The sequence below is a fragment of the Hyla sarda genome, chromosome 2 (assembly GCF_029499605.1).
Source record: "Hyla sarda isolate aHylSar1 chromosome 2, aHylSar1.hap1, whole genome shotgun sequence".
Lineage (NCBI taxonomy): Eukaryota > Metazoa > Chordata > Amphibia > Anura > Hylidae > Hyla > Hyla sarda.
The window spans coordinates 437,831,967-437,854,540 of NC_079190.1; the positions used below are offsets into that span (position 1 = coordinate 437,831,967).

Consider the following 22,574-nt stretch of genomic DNA (forward strand, 5'->3'; position numbering starts at 1 on the left):
ACGTGAAAGGCATTAGGAATACGAAGAGAAGGAGGAAGAAGAAGTTTGTAAGAGACAGGATTAATCTGGCACAAAATTTTGAAAGGACCAAGATAGCGTGGTCCCAATTTGTAGCTGGGAACACGGAAGCGGACATATTTAGCGGAGAGCCATACCTTGTCTCCGGGAGAAAAAATGGGGGGAGCTCTTCTTTTCTTATCAGCAAACTTCTTCATGCGTGATGAAGCCTGTAAGAGAGAATTTTGGGTCTCTTTCCATATGGTGGAAAGATCACGAGTTATTTCATCCACAGCGGGCAAACCAGAGGGCAAGGGAGTAGGGAGGGGGGGAAGAGGGTGACGGCCGTACACCACGAAAAATGGGGATTTGGAAGAAGACTCAGAGACTCTGAAGTTATACGAGAATTCGGCCCATGGTAGAAGATCTGCCCAGTCATCCTGGCGGGAGGAAACAAAATGCCGTAAATAATCACCCAGGACCTGGTTAACTCTTTCTACTTGCCCATTGGACTGAGGATGATAAGCAGAAGAAAAGTTTAATTTAATCTTGAGTTGTTTACAGAGAGCCCTCCAGAATTTTGACACGAATTGGACGCCTCTATCCGAGACGATCTGCGTGGGCAACCCGTGAAGACGAAGACCAGGAAGAGGAAGACCAGGAAGGAAGACCAGGAAGAGGAATAAAATGTGCCATCTTGGAAAATCGATCAACGACCACCCAAACTACAGTGTTGCCACGGGATGGGGGTAAGTCTGTAATAAAGTCCATACCAATCAGAGACCAAGGCTGTTCGGGGACAGGCAGAGGATGAAGAAGACCAGCGGGCTTCTGGCGAGGAGTCTTATCCCGGGCACAGACAGTGCAGGCCCGCACAAAATCAACAACATCCGTCTCCAGAGTCGGCCACCAATAGAAACGAGAGATGAGTTGCACGGATTTCTTGATGCCCGCATGGCCTGCGAGATGGGAGGAGTGACCCCATTTGAGGATTCCGAGGCGTTGGCGTGGAGAGACGAAGGTCTTCCCTGGAGGAGTTTGCCTGATGGAGGCTGGAGAAGTGGAGATCAGGCAGTCAGGAGGAATGATGTGTTGCGGAGAGAGCTCTACTTCCGAGGCGTCCGAGGAACGAGAGAGAGCATCGGCCCTAATGTTCTTATCGGCAGGGCGAAAGTGAATTTCAAAATTAAACCGGGCAAAGAACAGAGACCACCTGGCCTGGCGAGGATTCAGCCGTTGGGCAGACTGGAGATAGGAGAGATTCTTGTGATCGGTGTAAATAATAACTGGAAATTTTGATCCCTCCAGCAGATGCCTCCATTCCTCAAGTGCTAATTTAATGGCCAGTAGCTCTCGATCCCCAATGGAGTAGTTCCTCTCCGCCGGAGAAAAGGTCCTAGAAAAAAAACCACAAGTAACAGCATGCCCGGAAGAATTTTTTTGTAGAAGAACCGCTCCAGCTCCTACTGAGGAGGCATCAACCTCCAATAGGAAGGGTTTAGATGGGTCAGGTCTGGAGAGCACGGGAGCAGAAGAAAAGGCAGCCTTGAGCCGTTTAAAGGCGTCTTCCGCTTGAGGAGGCCATGACTTAGGATTGGCATTCTTTTTGGTTAAAGCCACGATAGGGGCCACAATGGTGGAAAAATGAGGAATAAATTGTCTGTAATAATTGGCGAACCCCAAAAAACATTGGATAGCACGGAGTCCGGAGGGGCGTGGCCAATCTAAGACGGCAGAGAGTTTGTCTGGATCCATTTGTAGTCCCCGGCCAGAGACCAAGTATCCTAGGAGAGGAAGAGATTGACATTCAAACAGACATTTCTCCATTTTGGCATAAAGTTGATTGTCACAAAGTCTCTGAAGAACCATGCGGACATGTTGGCGGTGTTCTTCTAGGTTGGCAGAAAAAATCAGAATATCGTCCAGATACACAACAACACAGGAATATAAGAGATCACGAAAAATTTCATTAACAAAGTCTTGGAAGACGGCAGGGGCGTTGCACAGGCCAAAGGGCATGACCAGATACTCAAAGTGTCCATCTCTAGTGTTAAATGCCGTTTTCCATTCATCCCCCTCCCTGATGCGGATGAGATTATAAGCACCTCTTAAGTCCAGTTTGGTAAAGATGTGGGCACCTTGGAGGCGATCAAAGAGTTCAGAGATAAGAGGTAGAGGATAGCGGTTCTTTACCGTGATTTTATTAAGACCGCGGTAGTCAATGCAAGGACGTAGGGAGCCATCTTTTTTGGACACAAAGAAAAATCCAGCTCCGGCAGGAGAGGAGGATTTGCGGATAAAGCCCTTTTTTAAATTTTCCTAGATGTACTCAGACATAGCAAGAGTCTCTGGGGCGGACAGAGGATAAATTCTGCCCCGGGGTGGAGTAGTGCCCGGGAGGAGGTCAATAGGACAGTCATAAGGCCTGTGAGGAGGTAGAGTCTCAGCTTGTTTTTTGCAAAATACATCAGCAAAGTCCATATAGGCCTTAGGGAGACCGGTTACAGGGGAAACCACAGGGTCACGGCAGGGAGTACTGGGAACCGGTTTAAGGCAGTCCTTGAAACAAGAGGTACCCCAACTCTTGATCTCCCCTGTGGACCAATCCAGGGTTGGGGAATGGTGTTGAAGCCAGGGTAGTCCAAGGAGAATTTCAGAAGTGCAATTGGGGAGGACCAAAAACTCAATTTTTTCGTGATGAGGTCCGATGCACATTAGGAGGGGCTCCGTGCGAAAACGTATGGTACAGTCCAATCTTTCATTGTTAACACAATTGATGTAGAGGGGTCTGGCGAGACTGGTCACCGGGATGTTGAACCTGTTGATGAGAGAGGCCAAGATAAAATTTCCTGCAGATCCGGAATCCAAGAAGGCCATAGTAGAGAAGGAGAAGGTAGAGGCAGATATCCGCACAGGCACAGTAAGACGTGGAGAAGCAGAGTTGACATCAAGGACTGTCTCACCTTTGTGCGGAGTCAGCGTACGTCTTTCCAGGCGGGGAGGACGGATAGGACAATCCTTCAGGAAGTGTTCGGTACCGGCACAGTACAGGCAGAGATTCTCCATACGGCGTCGTGTCCTCTCTTGAGGTGTCAGGCGAGACCGGTCAACTTGCATAGCCTCCACGGCGGGAGGCACAGGAACGGATTGCAGGGGACCAGAGGAGAGAGGAGCCGGGGAGAAAAAACGCCTCGTGCGAACAAAGTCCATATCCTGGCGGAGCTCCTGACGCCTTTCGGAAAAACGCATGTCAATGCGAGTGGCTAGATGAATGAGTTCATGTAGGTTAGCAGGGATTTCTCGTGCGGCCAGAACATCTTTAATGTTGCTGGATAGGCCTTTTTTAAAGGTCGCGCAGAGGGCCTCATTATTCCAGGATAGTTCTGAAGCAAGAGTACGGAATTGTACGGCGTACTCGCCAACGGAAGAATTACCCTGGACCAGGTTCAACAGGGCAGTCTCAGCAGAAGAGGCTCGGGCAGGTTCCTCAAAGACACTTCGAATTTCCGAGAAGAAGGAGTGTACGGAGGCAGTGACGGGGTCATTGCGGTCCCAGAGCGGTGTGGCCCATGACAGAGCTTTTCCAGACAGAAGGCTGACTACGAAAGCCACCTTAGACCTTTCAGTAGGAAACTGGTCCGACATCATCTCCAAGTGCAGGGAACATTGAGAAAGAAAGCCACGGCAAAATTTAGAGTCCCCATCAAATTTATCCGGCAGGGATAGTCGTAGGCCTGAAGCGGCCACTCGCTGCGGAGGAGGTGCAGGAGCTGGCGGAGGAGATGATTGCTGAAGCTGAGGTAGTAGCTGCTGTAGCATCACGGTCAGTTGAGACAGCTGGTGGCCTTGTTGCGCTATCTGTTGTGACTGCTGGGCGACCACCGTGGTGAGGTCGGCGACAACTGGCAGAGGAACTTCAGCGGGATCCATGGCCGGATCTACTGTCACGATGCCGGCTGGCAGGAGGTGGATCCTCTGTGCCAGAGAGGGATTGGCGTGGACCGTGCTAGTGGACCGGTTCTAAGTCACTACTGGTGTTCACCAGAGCCCGCCGCAAAGCGGGATGGTCTTGCTGCGGCGGTAGTGACCAGGTCGTATCCACTAGCAACGGCTCAACCTCTCTGACTGCTGAAGATAGGCGCGGTACAAGGGAGTAGACAGAAGCAAGGTCGGACGTAGCAGAAGGTCGGGGCAGGCAGCAAGGATCGTAGTCAGGGGCAATGGCAGGAGGTCTGGAACACAGGCTAGGAACACACAAGGAAACGCTTTCACTGGCACAATGGCAACAAGATCTGGCGAGGGAGTGCAGGGGAAGTGAGGTATACATAGGGAGTGCACAGGTGAACACACTAATTAGAACCACTGCGCCAATCAGCGGCGCAGTGGCCCTTTAAATCGCAGAGACCCGGCGCGCGCGCGCCCTAGGGAACGGGGCCGCGCGCGCCGGGACAGGACCGACGGAGAGCGAGTCAGGTACGGGAGCCGGGGTGCGCATCGCGAGCGGGCGCCACCCGCATCGCGAATCGCATCCCGGCTGGAGGCAGGATCGCAGCGCACCGGGTCAGTGGATCTGACCGGAGCGCTGCAATAGCGAGAGTGTAGCGAGCGCTCCGGGGAGGAGCGGGGACCCGGAGCGCTCGGCGTAACAGCAAGTAAGTTCCACCTGAACATATGTCAGGTATAATGGTCAAGTTACTTATACTACAACTACGTAAACGATATTGCTCTGAAGGCGTGTCAGTAACAAAATGATGCAAATGACTCCCACCTGAATGCGTGTTTGGTATGAAAGTTTTAATAACTTATACCACCAATAAGTATGTGTTATTGCTCTGAAACTTGTCAGTAACCATGTGATGTGAAAACAACCACATGGATGCATGTTTTATATGATGAGAGATATTGACGCTGATGATGGAACGATAGATATTGATCGACTGTGGTGAACATTGATAAATGTGATGATACCTGATGACAACTACTGTGATGGACTTGGTGCATAGCAACAACACATTAATTGTGTGTATATATGTATTTATTACATTTTTTATGGACTTTGTGCATAGCAACAACACACTAATTGTGTGTGTGTGTATGTATATATACATATATATATATATATGCCGTATATCCCGTATATATGTCGTATATACTAAAAACCAGGGTGCCTCCAGCTGTTGTGAAACTACAACTCCCAGCACAGCAAAGGCTGTCCGGGCATTCTGGGAGTTGTAGTTTCAAAACAGCTGGAGGCACCCTGGTTTTTAGTATACATTATTAGTTTTTACCTGCTCTGGCCGGCCCCCGCCTGCAGCCACACACGGGAGCCGGCCCGGGCAGATAATCATAGGTATTCCTATGCCGGACATCCCTGTGTCCCGAAAAATCTTTTCGGGACATAAGGATGTCCGCCGGTCACTTACCATTCCCCGGCTGCGCGTGTCTTACTGCGATCCTCCTTCGGTCCTCCTGCGGTCCGGTCCTCCGTCTCTATGGTTGTACGCACGGGATGTCAGTGACGTCACGTACCTGCAACCATAGAGGTAGAGGAGCGCAGGACCAGGAGGACGCGCGCCGACCGGGGCCTGGTGAGTGACCGGCCGTGCTATCTTAAGTGATCCGGTCACCGCTCCCCGGTCCCGGCACCTACTGCTATGGTCCATAGGCCATAGCAGTAGATGGTGACCCGGGCCGGAGGAGCGGTGATCGTAACACTGTGGGGGCAGACCAGTACAGACATACAGCCTGCAGCCATACACTGTATATGGCTGGAAGCTGTATGTCTGTTGGGGGGAGCTGCCAATCTAATGTGGGGGAGCTGCCTACTATTATAAGGGAACTGCTGACCTAATGTGGGGGGGGTTGCCTACAAATGTGGGGGTAGCTGCCTACAAATGTGGAGGGGAGCTGCCTACAAATGTGGGGGGAGCTGCCTACTATTGTGGGGGAAGCTGACTACAAATGTGGGGGGAGCTGCCTACTATTGTGGGGGAACTGCCTACTATTGTTGGGGAAATGCTGACCTAATGTGGGGGAATTGCCTACAAATGTGGGGGGAGCTGCCTACTATTGTGGGGGAACTGCTGACCTAATGTGGGGGGAGCTGCCTACAAATGTGGGGGGAGCTGCCTACAAATGTGGGGGAGCTGCCTACTATTGTGGGGGAACTGCTACTAATGTGGGGGAGCTGCCTACTAATGTGGGGTAACTGCTGACCTAATGTGGGGTAGCTCCCAACCTATTGTGGGGGAGCTGCCTTATATTGTGGGGGAACTGCCGACCTAATGTGGGGGAACTGCTGACCTAATGTGGGGGAACTGCCGATCTAATGTGGGGGAGCTGGCAATCTAATGTGGGGGAACTGGCAACCTAATGTGGGGGAACTGGCAACTTAATGTGGGTGAACTGCCAACTTAATGTGGGGGGAACTATACTGCCTACCTAATGTGGGGGGAACTATACTGCCTACCTAATGTGGGGGAACATGATGCCTACCTAATGTGGGGGGAACTACAAGGTACCGTACATCGCGGTAGGAGGGGTAGTCTTATATGGCGAGTATATCCCAAACTCTATATTTTAACTGTAAAAGTTGGGGGTCGTCTTATACGCCAAGTCGTCTTATACGCCGACATATACGGTATATTATTTTTTCTTAATCACACCTGTATCTGGTAAGACACTGACAATGTATACCGTCCCAGAATAATCTGACATGAATCCGCACTAAAGAAAAACGATATAACCATGAAGGATTTTATATATATATATATAAGCAGTATATGTATATTTTATAAAAATAAAAAAAATTTTTGCAATCGCATGTCTTTAATCGCAATATTTGCCTCCACAATCGCAAATTTCCCCAACCATACTGCCCTAGTTTAGATACTAAAGTAAAGTATGCCTGGAATACATGCCAGTCATAAATAAATGCTCCATAGAAAAATGCGTGTAATGGAACTTATGCTAACAATTTTTGTATCCGTGATGTCATGAGATGCTATCAACATTGCTGCCAAATTGACATCCTTGCCTTCTATAATATCCTTCCGTATACTAGAAGGCACAAGGAATGCAGGTTCAAGACCTCCTTTCCTCTGAGCTAGTAGCAGTGCTTCTGGTAACAGAGAACAGCATGAATGCAAGACACACCCCAAGGAAGGGGATTGTGGGCATTACATAGGCCCACGCCCTCCCACAAATACCGGCGGGCTTAACCACATATAAGAAGGGTTCACCTACACCAACAATAAATGTAATCCCCCCCCCCCCCAATGCCTTCCAGAATGCAGCTGCCATTCCCATCTGCCCCTTCATACACAGGTTTCCCCTACAATAGGCCCCCTTCTAGGGTATATTCTCAAGAAGGTCCTTTAAGAGGAGCCTTTCAGCTATATGACTATATGGCTATATCTAATCCCTATTTTTTGAACACATAGTGATAGACTTTGCTTTCCGCTATGTTACTAACCCTTATGACATAATAATCATTTGCATATTATGCTAAAATAAATTGAAAATACCTAGCATAAGGCAGATAAGTGTTTTACACCCTTAGATAAAAGTAATTTGTTCCTTTTTTTTTTAAGTTGAGAGATAATCCTGTGTCTCATGTGTAATGAACTAGTAAAGCGGTTTATAGATTAACAATGTTAATAGATTAATAGGTTTCTGTATGAGACCATAAACAGTGCCTGGATTATAGACTGCTCATACAAGGAACAATTTCATGAGGATTCCACTAAACCGTGCAGTAACTGTGCTATATCTGGGATGGGATGGTCAAATGTTTATAAATGAACAGATCTGCAGCCTTCAGAGCACAGAATGACATCTATATATTATCAGTTAGCATCCCCTAAGATCAGCTCTGGCTCCAGTTATCAAGTCTAAGAAACTGACTGGGATTTATGCCAAGCCAGAAGTCTCCCCAGAAGGGAAGAAGCCCCATCTGCAGACAGCTGTTTCGGGGTGCTTGCCCCTCATCAGTACAGAGCAGGGTGTTCTGGCTTGGCTGTGGTGAGAGGCCTGTGACTAGCTAAAAGGGGTAAGTATTCTCTTTAGAGAGGAGCACTTGTCTTGCTGAACTCTTTTATATATTTTTGTACCGGTATGTCATTTGTTTATTTTATACGTAGCCCTGTGATACCTTTTTTCAGATTAAATGTTTAACCCCTTAAGGACCAGGCCATTATACACCTTAAGGACCAGAGCGTTTTTTGCAAATCTGACCACTGTCACTTTAAACATTAATAACTCTGGAATGCTTTTATTTATCATTCTGATTCCGAGTTTGTTTTTTCGGGACATATTCTACTTTAACTTAGTGGTAAATTGTGCATTAGTGAAGTGTAATATTTTTAGGGTACAGTCACACGGGCGGGGGTTCACAGTAGTTTCTCGCTGGCAGTTTGAGCTGCGGCAGAAAATTTGCCGCAGCTCAAACTTGCAGCCGGATACTTACTGTAAACCTCCGCCCATGTGAGTGTACCCTGTACGTTCACATTGGGGGGGGGGGAGAAACATCCAGCTGTTGCAAAACTATCAGGACAGGGCCCAGTTCCCCCTGGAGGCTCCCCCACTTCAGGCACCCCATCCTCGACCCCCCCTCCAAGGAGGGGGAGGAGATGTCTTCAAGGACAGAGTACCGGTTAGACAGATCAATCAGAGGGGGAGCAGGTAATAAAGGTTACCATCAGTAGCACACTGTGCCACCAGGGACCCAAATCATGCAGTGCAAGACGTGTCCCCCTGCTTAAGCCAGTACATGTTCGTGCCCGTCTGAAGTTTGCTAGAGAGCGTTTGGATGACCAGAAGAGGATTGGGAGAATGTCATATGGTCAGATGAAACCAAAGTAGAACTTTCTGGTAAAAACTCAACTCGTCTTGTTTGGAGGAAAAAGAATGCTGAGTTGCATCCAAAGAACACCACTGTGAAGTATGGGGGTGGAAGCATCATGCTTTGGGGCTGTTTTTCTGCAAAGGGACCAGGGCGACTGATCCGTGTAAAGGAAAGAATGAATGGGGCCATGTATTGTGAGATTTTGAGTGAAAACCTCCTTCCATCAGCAAGGGCATTGAAGATGAAACCTGACTGGGTCTTTCAGCATGACAATGATCCCAAACACACCGCTAGGGCAACGAAGGAGTGGCTTCGTAAGAAGAATTTCAAGATCCTGGAGTGGCCTAGCCAGTCTCGAGATCTCAACCACATAGAAAACCTTTGTTGCCCAGCAACAGCCCTAAAACATCACTGCTCTAGAGGAGATCTGCATGGAGAAATGGGCCAAAATACCAGCAACAGTGGGAGAAAACCTTGTTAAGACTTACAGAAAACATTTGACCTCTGTCATTGCCAACAAAAGGTATATAGAAAAGTATTGAGATAAACTTTTGTTATTGACCAAATACTTTTTTTCCACCATAATTTGCAAATAAATTCTTTAAAAATCAGACATGTGATTTTTTTTTCTCATTCTGTCTCTCATAGTTCAGATATAAATATGATGAAAATTACAGGCCTCTCTCATCTTTTTAAGTGGGGGAACTTGCACAATTGCCTGACTAAATACTTTTTTCCCCCACTGTAGACAGTGATTTACAGCTTCCAGCAGATCTTTCAGAACCAGTTTCCATAGATTTATGGTCCCAAGATACAATGGTTTTAACATACAATGGTCATTCTGGAACCAATTAATAATGTAACTTGAGGAAACACTTTATACTACTACAATATCAAAGAAGTTTTAATTAAAAAAAAAACTGCTTTACGTGATCTAGTAGACAAAATTGTTATTTATTTGCAATATTGCTAAAATGCATAATTGATTAAAACAATATAAATGGTGGCATCATCTGACCTCGGCATCCATTATTTCCCTGGAACTCTTCTGCAAATCATTTCTGAATAAAAAGGAAATTACATTGTAAATCATTTGTTTAGCAATAGCAGCAAAAGTTCTAAATTAATGAAGATTCTGTAAAACAATTCGTTTAACATAAAATCCACCTATTAGCCGAATTCATTATTTTAAAGGTCATAATATTGGTTCTTGTCAAAAACAGTTGAATGCAGACAGACATGTATTCTAAAGGTTATTCTGTTGTTGCAGGTCCTGATACTGTTTCTCCTTAGAGACATTCTCACAAATTCATTTTAGTAAACCAGATAAAAATTCTGTAACAATTGTTAAAGTAGGAGCTGAGAAAAACATACTCATTTTACTATAGCCTGATAATTGAGTTATTGTGGATATGTTAAATCTGAGCAATCCATGTAGTTTAACCTGTTGGGGACGGAGGGCGTATGGATACGCCCTTGTGTCTCGCGGGTGGTGATCAGAACGGGATGCCTGCTGAAATTCTGCAGGCATCCCGTGCCAATGCACAGGGGGGTCCTGAGACAACACCACCCCCCCCCCCCACCCCCATGTCGGCAAACGCCGCAAATCGCCGGTGAATTCACACAGCGATGACCAATAGCAGATCGGGGGTGGGAGGTTAAAGTTCAGTTCCCCTGTTCTGCCCACCCACTGTAGTCCAGGCAGAGCAGGGGAACCATTGGTGACCGGTGCCGGAGGTCACTTATCATCGGCGGCAGTGGGCAACCATCGGCGGCGACAGCGGGTGGCGATGACATGCAGACTACGGAAGCAAGTGAGTTGCCTAGCAACATCTGAAGGGCTACAGTTTGAGACCACTATACAGTGGTCTCTAAACTGTAGCCCTCCAGATGTTGAAAAACTACAACTCCCAGCATGCCCAGACAGCTGTTTGCTGTTTGGGCATGCTGGGATTTGTAGTTTTGCAACAGCTGGAGGGCTACAGTTTGGAGATCACTGTGCAGTGGTCTCTAAACTTTGGCCCTCCAGATCTTGCAAAACTACAACTCACAGCATTAACACACAACAGTTTGCTGTCTGGGCATGCTGGTATTTGTAGTTTTGCAACATCTGGAGGGCCAGTGTTTGGAGATCTCTGCACAGTGATCTCCAAACTGCAGTCCTCCAGCTGTTGCAAAACTACAAATCCCAGCATGCCCAAACAGCAAACAGCTGTCTGGGCATGCTGGGAGTTGTAGTTGCGTACCTTCAGATGCTGCATAACTACATCTCCCAGCATACCCTTCGGCGATCAGTACATGCTGGGAATTGTAGTTTTGCAACAGCTGGAGGCACACTGGTTGGAAAATACTGAATTAGGTAACTGAACCTAACTGAAGATTTTTCCAAACAGTGTGCCCCCAGCTGTTGCAAGAGTACAACTCCCAGCACCCACGGTCTGTCAGTACATGCTGGGAGTTGGATTTTTGCAACAGCTGGAGGTTTGCCCCCCCATGTGAAAGTACAGGGTACATTCACACAGGTGGGTTTACAGTGAGTTTCCTGCTTCAAGTTTGAGCTGCGGCAAATTTTCCCTAAAAACACTACACTACACTAACACATAATAAAGGGTAAAACACTACATATACACCCACTTAGACTGTCCCCCCCCCCCCCCCCCCAATAAGAATGAAAAACTTATTGTACGGCAGTATTTCCAAAATGAAGCCTCCAGCTGTTGCAAAATAACAACTCCCAGCATTTCCGGACAGCCACTGACTGACCAGGCATGTTGGGAGTTTAGCAACAGCTGGAGGTACCCTGTTTCGGAATCACTGGCATAGAATACCCCTATGTCCACCCCTATGCAATCCCTAATTTAGTCCTCAAATGTGCATGGCACTCTCTCACTTCGGAGCCCTGTTGTATTTCAAGGAAACAGTTTAGGACCACATATGGGGTATTTCTGTACTCCGAAGCAATTGCACTACAAATTTGGGGGGGCTTTTTCCCCTTTTACCCCTTATGAAAAGGAAAAGTTGGGGTCTACACCAGCCTGTTAGTGTAAAACAATTATAAAAATTATACGAACATGCTGGTGTTGCCCCATACTTTTTATTTTCACAAGAGGTAAAGGAAAAAAAAGACCCCCAAAATTTGTAACGCACGAAGTACGGAAATACCCCATATGTGGGCGTAAAATTCTCTGCGTACGCATAACAAGGCTCAGGAGTGAGAGCGCACTATGTACATTTGAGGCCTAAATTGATGATTTGCACAGGGGTGGCTAATTTTACAGCGGTTCTGACATAAACGCAAAAAAATAAATACCGACTTGTGACCCCATTTTGGAAACTACACCCCTCACGGAATGTAACAAGGGGTATAGTGAGACTTAACACCCGACAGGTGTTTGACAAATTTTCGTTGAATTTGGATGGGAAAATGAAAAAAATAAAAAATCACTAAAATGCTGGTATTACCCTAAATTTTTCATTTTCACAAGGGAAAATAGGAAAAAATCCCCCCAAAATTGGTAATCCCATTTCTTCTGAGTAAAATCATACACCATATGTGGATGTAAAGTGCTCTGCAGGTGCACTACAATGCTCAGAAGAGAAGGAGCACCATTGGGATTTGTCCGGAATTGAAGGCCACGTGTGTTTACAAAGCCCCCGTAGTGCCAGAACAATGGACCCCATTGACCCAATTTTGGAAACTACCCCCCTCACAGAATGTAATATGGGGTGCAGTGAGCATTTACACCCCATATCTGTCAAATGCTAGTGGGGTGTAAATGATCAATGCACCCCTTATTAAATTCTTTGAGGGGTATTGTTTCAAAAATGGGGTGACATGTGGGAGGGGTCTACTGTTCTGGCACATCGAGGGGCTTTGTAAACGCACATGGCCCCTGACTTCCATTCCAAACAAATTCTCTCTCCAAAAGCTCAATTGCGCTCCTCCTCTTCTGAGCATTGTAGTGTGCCAGCAGAGCACTTGACGTCCACACATGGGGTATTTACAAATTTTGGGGGGCATTTTCTCCTATTACCCCTTTTTTTGCTGTTCTGGCACCATAGGGGCTTCCTAAATGCGACATGCCCCCCAAAAACCATTTCAGCAAAATTTGCTTTCCAAAAGCCAAATGTGACTCCTTCTCTTCTGAGCATTGTAGTTCGCCTGCAGAGCATTTTACGTCCTAACATGGGGTATTTTCATACTCAGAAGAGATGGGGTTACAAATTTTGGGTGCCATTTTCTCCCATTACCCTTTGTAAAAACGGTAAATTTTGGGGGGGAAACAGCACTTAAGTGAAAAAAACTTTTATTTTCATTTACACATCAGACGTTAACGAAAAGTTGTCAAACACCTGTGGGGTGTTAAGGCTCACTGGACCCCTTGTTAGGTGCCTTGAGGGGTGTAGTTTCCAAACTGGTATGCCATGTGGGGGGTTTTCTACTGTTCTGGCACCATAGGGGCTTCCTAAATGTGACATGCCCCTCAAAATCCCATTGTCAATCCTTCCATTCTGAGCCCTCTACTGTGCCCGCAGAACACTTTACATACACATATGAGGTATTTCCTTACTCGAGAGAAATTGGGTTACAAATTTTTGGGGGGCTTTTTCTCCTATTACCACTTGTAAAAATAAAAAAGCTGGGTCTACAAGAACATGCGAGTGTAAAAAATTAAGATTTTGAATTTTCTCCTTCACTTTTTTGCTATTCCTGTGAAACACCTAAAGGCTATTCCTGTAAAACATAAACTTTCTGAATGCCATTTTGGATACTTTGAGGGGTGCAGTTTTTATAATGGGGTCATTTATGGGGTATTTCTAATATGAAGGCCCTTCAAATTCACTTCAAACTGAACTGGTCCCTGAAAAATTCCAATTTTGAAAATTTTGTGAAAAATTTTGAAATAGCTGCTGAACTTTGAAGCAAAAACATGTCAACTTCATGATGCCAACATAAAGTAGACATATTGTATATGAGAATCAATATATAATTTATTTGGAATGTCTATTTTCCTTACAAGCAGAGAGCTTCAAAATTAGAAAAATTATTTTAAGTATAATATGTCACGAAAAACAATCTCGGAATCAAATGTATAAGTAAAAGCATCCCAGAGTTATTAATGCATAAAGTGATAGAGGTCAGATTTGAAAAAAATGCTCCCGTCCTTAGGGTTATAATGGGCTCTATCCCCAAGGGGTTAAAGGGATTATCCAGGATTAAAAAGCAATAACACATAACTGCATGGGTACCATGCCTTTCTTCTGGTTGTGTGTGGTATTATAGCTTGGGTCCATGTAACTGAGCTGCAATACCACACAAAAACTGATGACAAGAGTGGCGCTGTTTCTGGAAGAAAACCAGTATGTTTTAAAGGGGTAGTCCAGAAAAAAGAATTCAAATTAACTGGTGCCATAAAGTTATACAGATTTGTAAATTATTTCAATTTCAAAATCTTAATCCTTCCAGTACCTTTCAGCTGCTGTATTCTCCAGAGGAAGTTGTGTAGTTCTTTCAAGTCTGACCACAGTGCTCTCTGCTGATACCACTGTCCATGTCAGGAACTGTCCAGAGCAAAAGCAAATCCTCATAACAAACCTCTCCTTCTCTGGACAGTTCCTGACACAGACAGAGGTGTCAGCAGAGAGCACTGTGGTCAGACTGGAAAGAACTACACAAGTTCCTCTGTAGTATACAGTAGCTGATAAGTACTGGAAGGATTAAGATTTGAAAATAGTACTAATTTACAAATCTGTTTAATTTTCCCGCTCCAATTGATTTGGAATTTTTTTTTTTCCACTGGAGTACCTTTAACTAACCCTAGATAAGTCATTTAACTGAAATAAGCATAAACGCATATTCCCATCCAATCCAAACAATGTTCCTGTTCTAGCCTAATAGTGTTAGAACATCCTGGAAGCTTATGGTTGGTATTAAAGAGTTTTTTTTATTGTTTTTTATTTATTTATTTATTGCTTTTTTGGCTTTATTTCTTACATTGTAAGTATTTTCACAACATATCTGTTAGATACCATTACACTATAGGTGACAGATAGTACTGTCAGTCATGTGTTTAACCCATCCTTCACCTATTAAAAGAGATTCATAATGCTAAACATTAGACAGAGCTGTACAGCTGATCACTTTGAACATTCTAAATAGTCTATTTAAAAAAATGTAATTAAATTAACAAAGGCAGAGGAGGACCACTCTTACAAATAATAAATAAATGATCCTTGATTGTTAGGCTCCTCTAGCTAACAATGGGTTAATCCTTTGTGTGTTCTCACACCGTCAATAAGCCCAGGTAGTTATACTACACGCCTGTCTGTCTAGTGCAGCTTTGCACAGTTTGTTGTAGCAACTTACATGCTAGTAATATATACAAAACAGGGGACGGTATGGCAGCGAGCTCAGCGAGGCTCTTGTGGCTGGAAAAAACAAGATTACAGATCCAGAATGTAAAGGTAAATGCGTCTCTATAATCCATTATGAACTGCAATTTCCTGCATACTCTGAGAATGTTGCTTGAGAAGTCACCAGGTTATGATCAATGTAAGATTCTGTGAGTCTCCTGAAAACACCTCATTACATAACAGTATTTTTAAGGGGGCACAATGTTGCTCATAAAGTATATATGGTAAAAAAAAAACTATTGAAATAAAAGATGAGAAAGCTTTACTAATGCAATTACCCTCACTTTCTAGCATTCATTTTATACCTAAGGTCATATGAGGGCAGCCCTATGCACTGGTGCTTTGGGTCAGACTCAACATCAAAGTACCAAAGGATCAGATTGTAGGCCCAAGCACCGACACCATACATGCCCCCAAAGGTCTAGCAGGAGACAATATATCTGGATAACCTACTAAACTTTATGGAAATGTCCTGTTTGACAGAAATGAGAATCAAAAACTGCTGTCCCCAAATATGAAAGTGTAAAAGAGACTTACTGTATAAGAGACTTACTATATAAGAGACTTATTACTGTAGCAATATATTCATAGTTCTCACTCTTATGAAGGATAGTTGCTCAAATCCTCGCCTCTGCTCCTGTGCTCTGACCGGTAGGGTGGCGTTCCCTTCCACAAGCAAAATGTACACAATAGGAAATGTACAGCACCAGGATGGCAGGTAAAACATCCAGTTTAGTGAGGCGTTAAAATAATAGCAGGTACAAAGAAGCGTAGTTTCCTACGCGTTTCGGGCTGGAGTGCCCTTAGTCATTGCATAAAACATAGTAACACATTAACACTTATAGATCATGTTGATAGGTCACATGATTGTTACAGGTGTGTACTTCTGACAAAACTAAAAAAATGTGGCATGGAACCCAAAGTGTAGAGGTACTATCTCCTACAACCACAAGTATAATATAAATACCCAGCTTAATGATAATACACCTGTGTATCAGAAATACAGATAAAAAAAAATATAAACATATCATCTATTACAAAACTGTTTTTAAATAACACTACACTACATTTCTAAAGCGGGGAATAACCTAGTACCATAATGCATTAGTATGTTAGGATAAGATCTTGTCTTAGGTTGAAACCATTTGGTTTCCTGGTTTCCATAGTTCATCACATCTTACAGGCTATTTGACGAAATGTGTGACTGGAAGTTTTTTTAAGTTTGGCCTCAATGTAAAACTGTCTATACTATACAGTCATGGCCGTAAATGTTGGAACCCCTGACATTTTTCAAGAAAATGAAGTATTTCTGACAGAAAAGGATTGTAGTAACACATGTTTTACTATACACATGTTTATTCCCTTTGTATGTATTGGAACTAAACCAAAAAAGGGAGGAAAAAAAGCAAATTGGACATAATCTCACACCAAACTCCAAAAATGGAATGGACAAAATTATTGGCACCCTTAACTTAACATTTGATTGCACACCCTTTGGAAAAAATAACTGAAATCAGTCGCTTCCTATAACCATCAATAAGCTTCCTACACCTCTCAGCCGGAGTGTTGGACCACTCTTCCTTTGCAAACTGCCCCAGGTCTCTCTTATTGGAAGGGCGCCTTTTCCCAACAGCAATTTTAAGGTCTCTCTACAGGTGTTCAATGGGATTTAGATCTGGACTCATTGTTGGCCACTTCAGAACTCTCCAGCACTTTGTTTCCATCCATTTCTGGGTGCTTTTGATGTATGTTTGGGGTCATTGTCCTGCTGGAAGATCAAAGATCTCAGACGCAAACCCAGCTTTCTGATGACACTAAAATTCATTGGTAATCCTCAGATTTCATGATGCCTTGCACACATTCAAGGCACCCAGTGCCAGAGGCAGCAAAACAACCCCAAAATATCATTGAACCTCCACAATATTTCACTGTAGGCACTGTGCTCTTTTCTTTGTAGGCCTCATTCCGTTTTCGGTAAACAGTAGCATGATGTGCTTTACCAAAAAGCTCTATCTTGATCTCATCTGTCCACAAGACGTTTTCCCAGAAGGATTTTGGCTTACTCAAGTTCATTTTGGCAAAATGTAGTCTTGTTTTTTTATGTCTCGCGCTGACACTGATGCTCCCTGAACCTGCAGGACAGCTTTAATATCTTTGGAACTTGTTTGGAGCTGCTTATCCACCATCCAGACTATCCTACGTTGACATCTTTCATTAATTTTTCTCTTCCGTCCATGCCCAGGGAGATTAGCTACAGTGCCATGGGTTGCAAACTTCTTGATAATGTTGCGCACTGTGGAAAAGGGGCAAATCTAGATCTCTGTAGATGGACTTGTAACCTTGAGATTGCTGATATTTTTCCACAATTTAGGTTCTCAAGTCCTCAGACAGTTCTCTTCTCCTCTTTCTGTTGTCCATGCTTAGTGTTGTACACACAGACACACAATGCAAAGACTAAGTGAACTCCTTTCCTTTTTATCTGCTTTCAGGTGTGCTTTTTATATTGCCCACACCTGTTACTTGCCTCAGGTGAGTTTAAAGGAGCATCACATGCTGGAAACAATCTTATTTTTCCACAATTTTAAAAGGGTGCCAATAATTTTGTCCAGACCATTTTTGGAGTTTGGTGTGACATTATGTCCAATTAGCTTTTTTCCTCCATTTTTTGGTTTAGTTTCAATACCCACAAAGGGAATAAACATGTGTATAGCAAAACATGTGTTACTGCAATCCTTTTCTGTGAGAAATACTTTATTTTCTTGAAAAATTTCAGGGGCGCCAACAATTACGGCCATGACTGTATGCCACAAGATCTAGGCTTTTTGTTATTGAGCTATGGCAAATGTTAGCTGTTAGGGTATAAAAACAATTTGGGGGACAGGGGCTTAAGTGAAAAAAGGCACTTTTTCATTGGCATAAAAATAAGTTTGGGGACATCCCTGCGAGACCTATTGAGGGGGCCCCTAAGCTCCTCCCCCACAAGGTATGTAACACCCATACCAATATACTCCACCTATATCAAATTGCTTCAACTGTACTAATATGAACTGCCCATTGCCATTTTTTATATGCCCATACTGTCATTGTCACCTTCTACACACACTACCCCCCCCCCCCTTAGTCACCCCTAGCTGATGGCCTACTGCCAAGTATGAAAGTCTGCGAGGTCAAACCACAGGCTGAGTGTCAGTGTAATACTGTATGTATATATACAGATGTACTGCAGTATAGTATAACAGTGCCATTTAACCCCCACCCCCCTTAATCCCCCTCATGTCAAATCAATCACACCGGCTGGCCTGTGTCTGTGCATCTATAACTCTGTCTCAAAAAACTGAAGTGTTCTGCAAGATAGAAAAACACCTTTGGTAGAGCAGGAAGAGGGCGCAATGCAGAGGAGTAAACAGATGCACCATATGGACCAAAGTGTCGGTGTTGTGTCAGATATTTGAACCCATCAAAAAGCTGATACTGCTGCTGCGCCTGTGCACACACACCCCTATCGCTGCTGAGGTCCAGAAAAATGATAGATGTCATAGGAACAAGCAAGGGTCACAAATAATCTATTAATTCTTCTGGATATGTCCTGTTTGCCCAAAATGAGAATCAAGAACTACTCCGATCAGATGGGCCTGTCAGCTGCTTGCCCCTGTCTTCCTACTTGACTACAGAAAGCATGCATCTTAATGGGCAGGCCGGCAAGACGGCTTTCAATAACATATGTGTATGTACAGTATTGGTTGCTTAAAAATATACCTCAATGAGAAATCATCTGAATAATCCTGAGATTCTGATAAGGACCTTCTATTTTAGCTATGAAGGCCAGGTTCACACATTATACGATGCTCCAAATTTCCTCCAATATGCCTGAAGATGTGGGATTGGTCCGTGAAATGCACTGCATGCTGGGTATTAAACAAGCCTTTACCTGTCCACGGCTGTCTTGAAGTTCTCTCAGGTCCCAAGTAATCCAATTCTGGTTGGAAGAAGTTTGGAGTATCGCATTGTTGTTGATAAAAAAGGCTGCAGAGCATCTAAATATACACTGCTCAAAAAATAAATAAAGGGAACACTAAGATAACACATCCTAGATCTGAATGAACTAATCATATGAAATACTTTCGTCTTTACATAGTTGAATGTGCTGACAACAAAATCACACAAAACATTTCAATGGAAATCAAATTTCTCAACCCATGGAGGTCTGGATATGGAGTCACACTCAAAAAAAAGTGGAAAACCACACTACAGGCTGATCCAACTTTGATGTAATGTCCTTAAAACAAGTCAAAATGAGGCTCAGTAGTGTGTGTGGCCTCCATGTGCCTGTATGACCTCCTTACATTGCCTGGGCATGCTCCTGATGAGGAGGCGGATGGTCTCCTGAGGGATGTCCTCCCAGACCTGGACTAAAGCATCCGCCAACTCCTGGACAGTCTGTGGTGCAATGTGGCATTGGTGGATGGAGCAAGACATACCCCTACCCCTTAATTCCCTGGTTGAACTTGATGGACATATGTCTTTTTTCGACCGTACTAACTATGTAACTATGTAACTATGTCCCAGATGTGCTCAATCGGATTCAGGTCTGGGGAACGGGCGGGCCAGTCCATAGCATCAATGCCTTCCTCTTGCAGGAACTGCTGACACACTCCAGCCACATGAGGTCTAGCATTGTCTTGCATTAGGAGGAACCCAGGGCCAACCACACCAGCATATGGTCTCACGAGGGGTCTGAGGATCTCATCTCGGTACCTAATGGCAGTCAGGCTACCTCTGGCAAGCACATGGAGGGCTGTGCAGCTCCCCAAAGAAATGCCACCCCATACCATTACTGACCCACCGCCAAACCGGTCATGCTGGAGGATGTTGCAGGCAGAAGAACGTTCTCTGCGGCGTCTCCAGACTCTATCACGTCTGTCACATGTGCTCAGAGTGAACCTGCTTTCATCTGTGAAGAGCACAGGATGCCAGTGGCGAATGTGCCAATCTTGGTGTTCTCTGGCAAATGCCGAACGTCCTGCATGGTGTTGGGCTGTAAGCACAACCTCTACCTGTGGACGTCGGGCCCTCATACCACCCTCATGGAGTCTGTTTCTGACCGTTTGAGTGGACACATGCACATTTGTAGCCTGCTGGAGGTCATTTTGTAGGGCTCTGGCAGTGCTCCTCCTGCTCCTCCTTGCACAAAGGTGGAGGTAGCGGTCCTGCTGCTGAGTTGTTGCCCTCCTACAGCTTCCTTCACGTCTCCTCATGTACTGGCCTGTCTCCTGGTAGTGCCTCCATGCTCTGGACACTACGCTGACAGACACAGCAAACCTTCTTGCCACCGCTCGCATTGATGTGCCATCCTGGATGAGCTGCACCACCTGCGCCACTTGTGTGGGTTGTAGACTCAGTCTCATGCTACCACTAGAGTAAAAGCACCATCAGCATTCAAAAGTGGCCAAAACATCAGCCAGGAAGCATAGGAACTGAGAAGTGGTCTGTGGTCACCACCTGCAGAACCACTTCTTTATTAGGAGTGTCTTGCTAATTGCCTACCTGCTGTCTGTTCCATTTGCACAACAGCATGTGAAATTGATTGTCAATCAATGTTGCTTCCTGAGTGGACAGTGTGATTTCACAGAAGTGTGATTGACTTGGAGTTACATTGTGTTGTTTAAGTGTTCCCTTTTTTTTTTTTTCTTTTTGAGCAGTGTCTTATCATATGTTCTTTCCAAAGTTGTGCTTGGATGTGCGCACCCACTTAGGGTAAGCATCTGTTCACACTAAGCGTTTGCTGAACGATAATGGTATTGCATCTTGGAGCGTTTCTCTTTTTTTTTTAGTTTTCTTGGGGTCAACACATAGGTCACACCACCAGCAGCCACAATGCAGCTGAAATCATTCTGACTTGCGAGTCACAAATCCATTTGAGCTACAAGCAATATCACACCGCCATTAAAGGACATCTGCAGCGTTACAAACACTTATCCCCTATCCTCAAGATAGGGGATAAGTGTTTGATCGCGGGGGGTCCGAACGCTGGGGCCCCCGGTGATCTCCTGTACGGGGCCGCGGCTCTCCCATGCAGGGGGCGTGCCAGCCGCAGCATGACGTTGTGGCTTCATACATCTCCATACATCAGAATTCGTGCCTCCCCGCATCCCCCATAGAACTGTATGGGGACGGGGAGGAGACGGGGCGTCACCGTCGACCTCTAGGTCGACGCTACGTGCCTTAGCGCTCACCATGAGCGCTTATGGCGGCGCCCCATTAGGGAGATTGGGGGGGGTCCCAGCGGTCGGACCCCCCGCGATCAAACACTTATCCCCTATCCTGTGGATAGGGGATAAGTGTAATGCTGCTGCAGTTGTCCTTTAAAGGAGTAGTCCAGTGCTAAAAAACTGATCCCCTATCCTAAGCATAGGGGATAGGTTTCAGATCGCGTGGGGTCTTCGGCAATCTCCGGCTCTGCCATAGGGTTGTATTGAGGGGGCGTGTCGGCCGCCGTATCGTGCCGGGGCCCCAGCGGTCAGATCCCCCGCGATCTGAAACTTATCCCCTATCCTTAGAATAGGGGATACGCTTTTCACTACACCTTAAATCAGCCAATTGTATTCAGATGAAGTTAATGCATCGTGGCTGAAAGTTTTCCACAATGTGACCGTGGCACGTGAACTTGGCCAAATTCTTTAAGAGCAAATGTTGAAAGTAGCATCCAGTCATGTGCCACATTAGATGACACATTCTTTATATGTGACCATATTTTGTTAACACAACATGGAAAAGACTGTAACCATCTGCAGTGTCTAGCTCATATGCACTTTCAAGGTTATGAAGTAAATAGAAAATAAATAAATTCAATTTGAATTAATAAACTAAAGTGCCCCTGCCAAAAATGTTCGACATGTCACAGAGATTTGTGAAAAGTTTATATTGGTCGGTGTCTGGGTTTTCCGATCCCCAGCAATTGTTGGATCAAGCTGGGAGAAGTGTGTGGCTAAACGCTGCACTACCTGGCTCCCGTGCTCCCTATCTCACTGCAGAAGACAAATCCTATACTACGTCTACGGAGCCCGTCATCTCCTGGCTCGCTGTAACAATTGGTCCGGAGTCTGAACATCCAGACCCCAGCCGAATATCCTCCTTAATTACGTTAAACTTCTAACAAATTAGAAGCCTTCCATCCAAGCTAGAAGAACTCATTGCCTAATTTACGAAATTTCCAGAAGTGGCAGCTTAATAGGGTTCTACAAAGGTCAATAAAGATAGTGTGGAAAAATCATTGGAAATTTGAATGTGTCACAGTTGCAGACACTTAGTTGTTAGAGTA

The 22,574-nt window shown here is 45.0% G+C and overlaps 1 protein-coding gene across 1 annotated transcript in view; it reads left to right on the forward strand.

Moving 5' to 3' along the window:
- The window catches only part of LOC130356971 (uncharacterized), a 116,263-nt gene that overhangs the window by 36,263 nt on the left and 57,426 nt on the right, over window positions 1-22,574 (forward strand). The gene's annotated exons all lie outside the window — the stretch shown is intronic.